The sequence below is a fragment of the Ixodes scapularis genome, unplaced genomic scaffold (assembly GCF_016920785.2).
Source record: "Ixodes scapularis isolate PalLabHiFi unplaced genomic scaffold, ASM1692078v2 PGA_scaffold1__304_contigs__length_218370807, whole genome shotgun sequence".
Classification (NCBI taxonomy): Eukaryota; Metazoa; Arthropoda; class Arachnida; order Ixodida; family Ixodidae; genus Ixodes; species Ixodes scapularis.
The window spans coordinates 150,906,545-150,917,024 of record NW_024609846.1 but is presented as its reverse complement, the minus strand read 5'-3'; the positions used below and the strand labels follow the sequence as shown (position 1 = coordinate 150,917,024).

At 47.7% G+C, this 10,480-nt stretch overlaps 1 long non-coding RNA gene across 1 annotated transcript; it reads right to left on the bottom strand.

The window, feature by feature from the left end:
• Nucleotides 1-669: 669 nt before the first annotated feature.
• LOC120846970 lies at nucleotides 670-7,348 on the bottom strand. Its single transcript, XR_005717141.2, has 3 exons — nucleotides 7,222-7,348; nucleotides 2,354-2,356; nucleotides 670-695 (listed from the first exon to the last, which is right to left on the bottom strand). It is a non-coding gene; the product is annotated as an uncharacterized LOC120846970 (long non-coding RNA).
• Nucleotides 7,349-10,480: the final 3,132 nt, after the last annotated feature.

Below are 10,480 nucleotides of genomic sequence, written 5' to 3'. Positions count from 1 at the left end.
CTACTCAACATGGTAGTCTTTTTGACATAAAACAGTATTGTAGGGACAAGCAACCAGAAATATGTAGCCGGCATCAACAGTGCACACTGGATCTGTATGAAGCCGGCTGCCTTCACAACTTATAGCCGCAACAGCCAAGATCGGGCTTGACCTGCACACTGTAGACAGGCTCTACTAAAGTCGACATACTTTCACAACTAATAGCAGCAATGTCCAAGAGCTGAGGAGTCGAGCTGGATCCACATACACAAAAAAGCATGAATGAAATACAAATAAGGTTGTTCTCAAATTATGTACAAGGGTGACAAGACTGACATTCTTGAGTATTTTACTTAGGGCCAGCACAGCACTAGTCAGCATGCAGCCAACCACCAACGAGGTGGGAGGAGGGGACCTCATCTATGAGGTCGACGTGAACCGCGGGGTCGCCTTGCTCGAGGTGCCGCAATCCGATGACACCCCAGACTACGAGCCTCCCGACAGGCCGCTGGACGAGGATGAGGCACCCGTGGAGCCTGGTGCAGCAGCTGCGCTGCTACGTCGGGAGGGGCCTCCTCCTGTGGCAAAAGGACCACCTGAGGCAGCAGCTGCTGCTGAAGGGCGACCGGCACCACTGGGCAGGCGGGGACCACCTCGCCCACGACCGGTCTGGAGGCCCAGCACACCACTCGCAGGCTCGGCAGCCAGCACACGGGCTGCAGACAAACAGTTTTATAGAGACATCCTGGAGCAACAACACGAGAACATAAAGTTAGAACGGCAGTGCCTCCTTGCCAAACTGAAGGCGACGGAAGAGCAGGCAAGGGCAGCAAGGGCAGCCTGCGAGGCTGCCGAAATTAAGAAAAAGGCAGCCAACTTCTATATTGAACAGAGAGAAAAAATGTTCACGTTACTTGGGAAGGCCCTAAAACAAGGCCCTTAAAGGGGAGGAGGGGCCTTCAGCTTGGCAAAGAGGCATTGCCGTTTTAGCTTTACTTTGTAAATACAATAAACAGTTCTTTTTGGTTAGTTCTCTTCAATGTCTTTTTGGTTCCAAGTATGCAAAAAAATTCCACTGCATTATGTATTTCATTTAGCAACACGCAAAACTAAAGAAATGATGACATCATAAAAAAAAATGCAACGACTTTTACAAACTCAGCTAAGTAAAAGTGAAAATCATTACTGTAATAAACACGTGTAAGGACCGTACCCGCAAAAAAAAAATGTTTGCCTTGCGCACCATTGTACTTGTACAGGCCTGAGCGATGTCACCGCCGACGTGGCATGCAGTCCGCATCAAAGCTTTTTTTTTTCTTTGCAATCCTTACAATCATCTCCGTTCTTGCTGCCTTTTGTCGAAGTTGGTTAAGGCACAGTCAGCCAAGACACCTAACTATCCATATCTTTTTTATGTTTGAGCAACCTTCATCTATGATCCACTGACGTCAAAGCCGAGTGGGAAGGACAACGAAAGAAAGTACAAACTGCAGGTCCAAAATGGAAGCGCAGCGGCGTAATGGCCCATACACACAGTTTCGTTTCAGTGCGTTTGACTGCACTGTACCGAAAAGTAGCCACAACTCCTTGGGCTGCCTGTGGTTCATATAAAACGAAGCAACTAACTTGCTTATCAGACGGCACACGAACGGGGGCCCCGCACCATGCTGGTGATTGACTTCCCACTACATGGAAGCACTTACCAAGGTATAAGATGCCACAAATTGCCCGGACATGCACTGATGTGCACCATATTTTCTACAAAACTACATGGTTTTTGACATGAGAACTTGAAAAACTGTGCCAAACTTACGATGACGACATTCAACCAGCACGTACGGTATATTTCGGCGTTGGTAAAGTGAGCTACGAGCAGAAAGTTTCAAAATGCCACCGACAAAGTTTTGATGCGAAAGGCTATTGTGTCGGAAGGACAAATTTAAATATGCGGTTCAAGGCGTAACTGGAATCCCGCAATTATTTGACCAGCGGCTCTAGACGCCACTCATAGTAAAGTTATGAGTTAGTGAAGTACTGGTAAACAACGCAAGGATCCATATGTCATGGACCGCAAAAGCCGATGTCTCGGTGTTAGCGTTACAGCGAGCATGCATTTGGGGGTCACTGCCGACTGATCGTTGCCTGGCCGAGCTCGTAGCAAGGCATGCTTCCCGTACTCGGCGAGGAGGCCCCGAAGGTGCGCTCAAAACATGGAAACTACATCATGAAGATAAAGGCAAAGGGCATCGTAATCACGAACGGGCAAGGCTGATGCAAAGAGTGTGTGAACATAAATGTTAAAAAGTGCCGTCAGTGCACCGCCACGAAGAGACCTGCCAACTGTGCAGCGGCAGCCCTCCTCTGTCACTCGGACTTTCTTTTCTTTTACGGTTACTCTGTTGCGGGAGGACTCATTGAAAATATCGCCGCGATACATAGCAAGTGCTACAGCTGAATCAGGGGCATTTTACCATAGCCCTCGCTGCAAATGGCCGTCGCCTCAACCACCAGTATACAGTCGACTACAGACACGATGGTTGTAATCACATTCTGCTTGTACAGTGGCGTCGAAAAGAAATAGGGGGGTGGGGGGGGGGGGGGGGAGACTGCCCCCCGACAGGTCAGAAATTTAATGGAAAAGATAAGGGGGAGGGGCGCAAGCTCGCCCTCCCCCCCCCCCCCCCCACCACTGTCGCCCCCCCCCCCTAATCTGCTGAATGGTTCTGACGTCTCTGTGCTTGTAATTACCCATTTTTTCTGACAAAAATTTTTACTTCAGTGTCCTATTCGAAAGTTTCTGGCAGTAGCCACAGTTTCATAGATTGTTCATGGTGACTGTTGTGTGTAGAGTGGTGGCACCATCTGGGACACGGATCGCAATCCTAGAAGACTACGCCACACCGCGGAAAAAATGCGAAGCACGCAGTCAACGGCCAACGCCAGCCAGTGAACCTATCATGTCTTCATTACGTAGTCTTTGTATCTTGAGTCAATAAATAGTTCATGTTATCAGGTCATCATCTACTGGCCAGGATCTATCATCTGGTGATGAGGATAAGATTGCATAGAGACTGCAGCACTCTACGGCCCCACATCGGAACGTACAGGTGAGGCACAAGGTTTGTGATCACCGCCCTTTGTTCGGGTACCCTCCTTGTACCCTCGACAAGAAATGGCGACCCTGGGACTGATAGAAGAATTCAACCCTGCGTTTCCGGAGAAGTGGGACGCCTACGAGGCAAGATTGAACTTCCACCTCGAGGCAAACGATATCACCAACCCAAGCAGAAACGTGTTTTTTTTTTTGTTTTTTTTTAGCGTTTGCGGAGTTGCCATTTTTGACTTAGTACAGTCACTACTCGCGTTGGAAACTCCCAAAACGAAGACCTTCAGCCAACCATCATAGATTGTACGCCAGAATGCCTTTACCGGCGGAATCAGGGTCCCGAGAAGTCTGTGGCCTTGTTCATTGTGGAACTACGGCGTTTGTCACAAAACTGCAACTTTCCAAATCTCACGGAAACACTGTGAGATCGACTCGTGTGTGACCTGAGGGATAAAACTCTTGAAGCTCGACTCTTCGCAAAAAAGAAACTCTCGTTCAGAATCGCTCAGGAAGAAGTGCTGGCAGCTGAAGCGGCGGCTTAAAGCACCCACGATGTGAGTAGAGGATAACCAGCTGTGGGAACCGCTGTTGCCATACGTCAGGACTAAGAGGAAAGAGAAAACATGCTGAGGCAACCGACAAGGGAACAGTATACCACGGGAAAACAAAGCCTTGCAATGGGTGCGGAGGAGCTCACGCACGGGAGTATTGTCAATTTAAGGAAGCCCAGTGTCATTTATGCAGAAAAATCGGCCGCATCGACTGTGTGTGTCACATGAAACAATGAGCGCAGAGCGGGCCATGGGAACAAGAGGATCCAAAACCGCGGCGAACGTTCTGAACTTGGACACACAATCTGATGATGTGTACAATACTAACCAACTGGCCCCGCCACAGGCATCGCAGACACGTAAGCACCGGACGTCGGCAATAATGGAAGTTGGCTCGGGGTCAGAGTTATCGATAATCCCAGAACAAACAAATGAGTTCATGAAGAAGATGCTGTACCGGGTGAGCCATTTCAATCGCAAGTCAGATTTTCATTGCAATACGGTGCAGATCAAGGGGGTGTATAAGGTCCATGTCAAGCACGGCAGTTTCGAAGGACACCTGAAACTGCTAGTAGCACAGGGACAGTGGACAACCCTCCTTGGCATGAACTGGTTTAAACCATTGGGAATCAGGCTGCTAGGAGTAAATAAGGCAACAGGGCTGTCTATTGAAGGTGTGCTTGCAAAGTATGATGGCGTTTTTGGGTAAAAGATTGGGAAGTTTGAGGGACCCCCAGTATCGCTGCACCTTGACTTTACAATGATGCCAATCCGCATGAAACCCTGGCAAATGCCCTTCGCGCTCACGCTTAAAATGGACGCTGAACATAATTGCCTTATTGAACAAGGCATTTGGAGCCGGTCACGCAACCAAAGTGGGAGACCCAGATTGTGACGCCCATGAAGGCAACTGGAGACACCAGAATATGCGGCGCCTACAAGTGCACTTTCAACAAAGGCACTGGCTCAACACCCATACCCGATCCCCTTGATACAGCACCTCCTGGCATCACTCTCAGGGGGGAGGCTGTTTGCAAAACTGGATTTGGCAGAAACTTACCAGCAGCTGGTGGTTGATGAAGAAGCGGTGTAGGCACAAACGATCACAACCCATCGAGAAGCATTTCGAGTAAAGCGGCTACGGTTTGGAGTAAATGTTGCTCTTGGGATCTTTCAGAGCTTCATGGAAGACCTCCTGAAGGAGATCACCGGGGTTGTGTCATATTTCGATAATGTTCTAATTGCTGCAAGCACCAAAGAAGAGTTGGCAGGCCACCTCGAGGAAGTTCTGCACCGTCTTGCTGATGCTGAACTCAGGGTAAAAAGTGAAAAGTGCCATTTTGAAGTGTCGCAGCTCGAGTTCCTGGAATCTCTTATTGACGAGACGGGTGTGCACCCAACAAAAGAAAAGGTGAAGGCGATTCATGAGGCACCAGTACCAACAAGCAAACAGGAGCTATAGGCTTTCCTAAGACTGCTAAACTTCTATCGCATCTTTCAACGAAAAAGGCAGCGGTGGGCGAGCCACTACGTCAGCTACTTGACAAAGAGGCACGGTGGGAGTGGACGCCTCTTAATGAACAAATTTTCAACGAACGCAAGCAGCTGCTGTCCTCAGCAAGTGTTCTGCACCATTATGATGAAACAAAGCTCTTTGTGCTCACTTGTGATGCCTCGCCATAAGACCGACATTAAAGCTGTCCTTGTCCGTCGACCGGAAGATGACAAAAAGGTCCCCGTCGCATTTTACTCCCGCACATTGACATCTACCAAGCCAAACTATGCTCAAATAAACAAAGAAGCCTTTGCAGTGCTGGCAAGCGTAAAGTTCCATGACTATGCGTATTGTCTTCGAGATCATAACACAACAAACCACCTTTAAGACTGTTCACACCTGCAAAGCAAATGCCATACATCTTGTCTCCACGAATGTTGCGTTGGACGATCCTACAGAATGCTTATAACTACAGTTTGGATCATTGACCTCGGAAGGACGTACAACATGCCGATGCATTTAGTCGCCTCTCACTTACCATTACAGAGTTTGTGGTGCCACCCCTCTAGAAGTTTTGTTTCTGGAGAACACATCCAACCCACCGCTCGACGCCAAGGACGTCGCACAAATGACAGCAAAGAACACCGTTTGAAGGGTTCTCAACTGGGCTTTGAAGGGTTAGCTGCCAGGAGGCCTTCAGGCAAATTTCCAGCCATTCAAGATTCGACAACATGAGCTGCCGGTTCACAAAGGATGTATACTTTGGGGGAACAGGGTCGTAATTCTTTCAGAAGGCAGGAAGTTGTTGCTGGAGGCCCTCCATGTCGGACATCCTGGCATCGTCCAAATGAAGGCTGTAGCTCGCAGCTATGTGTGGTGGCCCAAGATGGACAGAAGCATAGAAGAGCATGTGATCAAGTGCATGGCATGCCAAGAGTAACGACCTACACCTCCTCGTGCCTCAGTAGACACATGGAATGCAACTCCAGCACCGTGGTCTCGAATGACGGGGCTCAGTTCACCTCCGAAGAATTCCGCACATTCTTGAAAGCCGGTCTCATCAGACACATCACGTCAGCACCCTCCCACCCGTCAACTAACGGACAAGCAGAGCGCATGGTGCACACAATGAAAGATTCGCTACAGCGTATTGTAAAAGGGAACATGAGGGCAGCATCTGGCCAGTTTTCTGCTACAGCAGCATGTAACACCATGCATGATGACAGGCAGGAGCCCAGTGGATATACTGATGAACAGGAGGTTGAAGACGATACTTGACCGATTGCACCCGGACCTGACTGAGAGCATGAGGAAGGGAGCTGATGAGAATTCCAGCGAAGGAGCCCAACCGAAGTCACGAATGTTTCGACCAGAAGACCCAGTATTCATATGCAGCTACAGCAGTGGCCCTTCATGGATACTGGCGACAGTGGTTGAAATGACTGGTCCAGTTTCCTACAAAACCCGCACCCAGGAGGGCATTATCATGCGACGTTCTGTCGACGAAGCGTATAGGAGCGGTGCATTGAGGGTTGCAACAGACAGCATCAGCCACGGAGAGCGGCAAGCTGCTCGTCCTGAACCACCTGGGTACCCGGATACAGGCAGCGCAGTGCACACGTCGGTGATGGGCTCAGTGCAAGATGTGGATGTGGCCAGGCAGAAGCGATCAGACGGGGCTCGAGGTCTTCGAGGAAGAGTTCACTTAGGGGGAAGGAGTGTTGTGTATTGAGTGGTGGTACCATCTGGAAACAGATGCCAAACCTAGAAGACCATGTCACACCGCGGGAACATTGCAAAGCATGCAGTCAACGGCCTACACCAGCCAGCAAACCTGTCACGTCGTCATGTAGCCTTTGTATCTTGAGTTAATAAATAGTTAATGTTATCTTGTCATCATTCACCGGCCAGGATCTAACAGTGACTATATTTGAAGTGTACTGAAAAACGTTTTTTAGTTACGGCCTCATTATTTCAAGCACAGTATGATCAGACCGTTAAAAAAAAGTTGGCCCCGAGATATTCGTAGACAGCATGATTAGCAATTGTACCTAACTAATTCAAAAACAACCCTTACCTCTAGCCCTTACTTTTTTCCAGTTTTCTGTGCACCTGGTTGTATGCGCACTCCGCTGGCGTGTCTACCCAGCGGTAGGGCACGATCAATCACGGCCATCGTAGCCGATCGCCATCCGCGATGACGAGCCCGTTTGAAGTTCCTCCTCCGAAGTTGTCTTTGATACAGTGCGATAGCATGTGGAGGTCATGGGTGTTTCCTTGTCACTTGGCGACCACCTCACGATCTCTGAGCATATGCCGACCACCAACAGGACTACCTACTTGTCCGGCGTTGGTTCCGAGGAGCTCCGCTGCTGGTGACCACCTTAAGTGGAGAAATATGCCTGAGATTCGTTCACGACAGTCAATAAAAATGCTAGCGCAGTTTCGATTCAAATATATATAGCCACGCCATAACAATTCCTAGCGAAGGTTCATTAACACTGCTATAACGTATCAAGCTACTCGCTATCTTCCAAAATGTTTTGGAACATGACGTTTGTCGGGAGTTGATGCTGGCATTTTGAGAAACTGTTTGATTTTCCGACTTTTTTTAAACACGAAACACATCATTTCACAAAGAAAGGATTGCCTCGGAACTGTACCTCGGCCAACTCCGTGATCCTCGGGTTGAAAATCGTCTGAACAATGAGACTACGTACAACGTCTTGCTTTCCGTTCATTTTTGAATGGATGGCGCTGTATTTGTTTCAGAACCTGAACCGCAAAAATAAGTTATAATAATGCCAAACTTATTCACATTTGCCTTTACGAAAGAGCACAACTAAACAGTGGTGTTATTGATATTATTTCTTACCTGAGCACTTCCATCAGGACATGGGTGACCAGTCAAGCTCACAGGAAAACAAGCGATTGCGAAACCACCAAACCGAAAACGAAACAGTCGTGGCAGGCTTTCCTGTCGAAGACGTCGATGGCGTAGAAGCAGTCTAAACTCGCTTTAACGAAAGAATTCACCCGGTAAAAATGACTTGTAGCCGGTGTGTAGTGGCTGGTCGTAGCCACGTCCGACATTTTGTTTTCTCGTGTGGGTTGGGTCTCAGCTGAGACCCAGCGTAAGACGCCGTTTGAGCCGCTTCCTCGAAACGAAATCGGAACCGTCTCAGCCAAGTCAGGACTTGAGTCCGGTACCTACAACGGAGTGAGCGGTGCCTCGAGAAGGAATCTAGGGAAAACGAAGAAAAACGAAGAATCCGGACGTGGATGTGACACGGGGTCGTCTGCTTCTGCTACGCCGCGGTCGTTTTGGGCAGCGACAAACGACGACAGTCTCACAACTGCGTCGTGTTTTTCGTGCAAACCGTGGTTACACGTGAAAAGCGAGAGCAAGCCGCGGTTCTGGACCTGTCTATCACCACCATCGTCGACGTTGACTGCGTACGCCGAACAAAGGTGTCCACAGAAATGTCCGTTCGTGCCGATGCATTTTCTAAGAAAAAGGAACAGCACTGTACGTCCCTTGAAAGGTAAAGACGAATGTAATTTGGTGCAAAAATAAAAAGTATCAATTGGTGTACGAAATGCAGAAACAAAAACGCGTAATTCGAGAGAAATTTAACAAGATTACAAAAGTTGCTAAAAAGAAAGCACGGCATCTGTTCCATAGAGATCATACATACGATCCGTACTGAACTCGCGGTACCAACCGATGCTACGCACGAGACAAAAAGTAAAAAAAAAAAAAGTTGCAGCACGTAAAATTTTTTAGCTGCAGAGTTGACATTTCCACAAGGGCGAGTTTATTATACCTTTGTCTTTACTGCACATAAAAATGAAGCACACGTTCTATGTGCTCAATCAATTTTTTTTTCACTTCTTATTTTCCTGGCTGAATTATAGTAGTAGTCAAGAGCTCTGGATTTGAACATTCTAATAGAATCAAAAACACCTTTTATGAGCTCATAGAACTTTGTTCACTTCTAATTTGCCTGGCTAAATTATAGAAGTTGTCAAGAGTTCTGGATTGAAACCCTTTATTACAAACAAATCAAAACAATGAATGCACTTGCTGCAATCAGGCAAAATCCAATGACCCAAGAAAATGAAAAAAGAGCCGTCTACCAAATCCACAGGTTCAGTGAGCTGTCATGTTACTACTGTTTCTACAAATATGTAGAATGCAGTATGTGCCATTTGATGCAGACAAGTCGAGCCTTTTGAGGTAGACATGATTGGGGGTTCTACTAACAAAGCTAACATTGATTTCATAACTGCATCTTGGGTATGCAAATACTAAATACTGGGCCCACTCTAGGAAACATACCAGAAAGTTCTCCCCAAAGCAAGAATGATCTGTGCACATTCAAGAACACTGAAACTTTGAGCCATGTCATTTCAGTTAAAAGTTAAGGTCGGTGTTCTAATGAAAGGACACTGCACTTATCGATAGCAGAATTAATCTTGTACGCTGCTCAAATGCTAGAAGGTACATTTTAAAAAGGTGTTAGACAATGCAAACAATACAATGGTTATTTTATTTTTATTGCACCATCACCACAAAATACACAGGCTAGAGGCTAATGAGGTAAAGCCAAAACATGGCAAGCAGTAACATGAATTTGATGTTTTATGCCGAAAAATCTACATCTCCGTAGGTCGAAAGGCGACGAACACAACACTTGAACCTCATTTCCTTTGGGACCCATTTTCTTTGGGTCCACTGTACTGAGCTGCCGAGTCAAACGAATGCACACACAAAGCTGAGAGTCTGTTACATAAATATGTGTGTGCAGGTGCTTTTACATCTAGCTCATTTTACAGGTAGTATTCACTCGCGGCCATAGCTGAGCTCGCAGCTGCGGTGCACATATACTGCGGCAAGCTTCCACAACACCTGCAAGATGCACATTGCCCACATGAAGAATGTCTTTTAGAGTGCAGCTCTTAGGCGCCCGTCTCCAGAGTGAGCGGCGTCGGTGTTTGCGTAACTGTGTGTTACATTGGGACGTTTCCCATAATGACATCACATATGACGTCACTAGGGTCACGAGTGACGTCACAAAGGTCACTCGTGAAGGTCACAAGGGAGGAGGGAAAGAAGGGGTAGAGGGAGGATGGAGGGGAGTGTACAGAGGAGGAAGAGGGGCATACCTGTTTGTAGTGTAATGGACCGTTATCAGATGGCGCCACGAATCCAGCGCTAAGGTTCGTGCAGCCGTTACCCTATTGTTTGTATTTTTCCCCCTCTCTTCCCACTTGACAAACAAGATGGCAGCTTGACAGCTGTATGTCGTTTCTTCATCCCCAAATCCACTCGATCCGCGTCCCAGA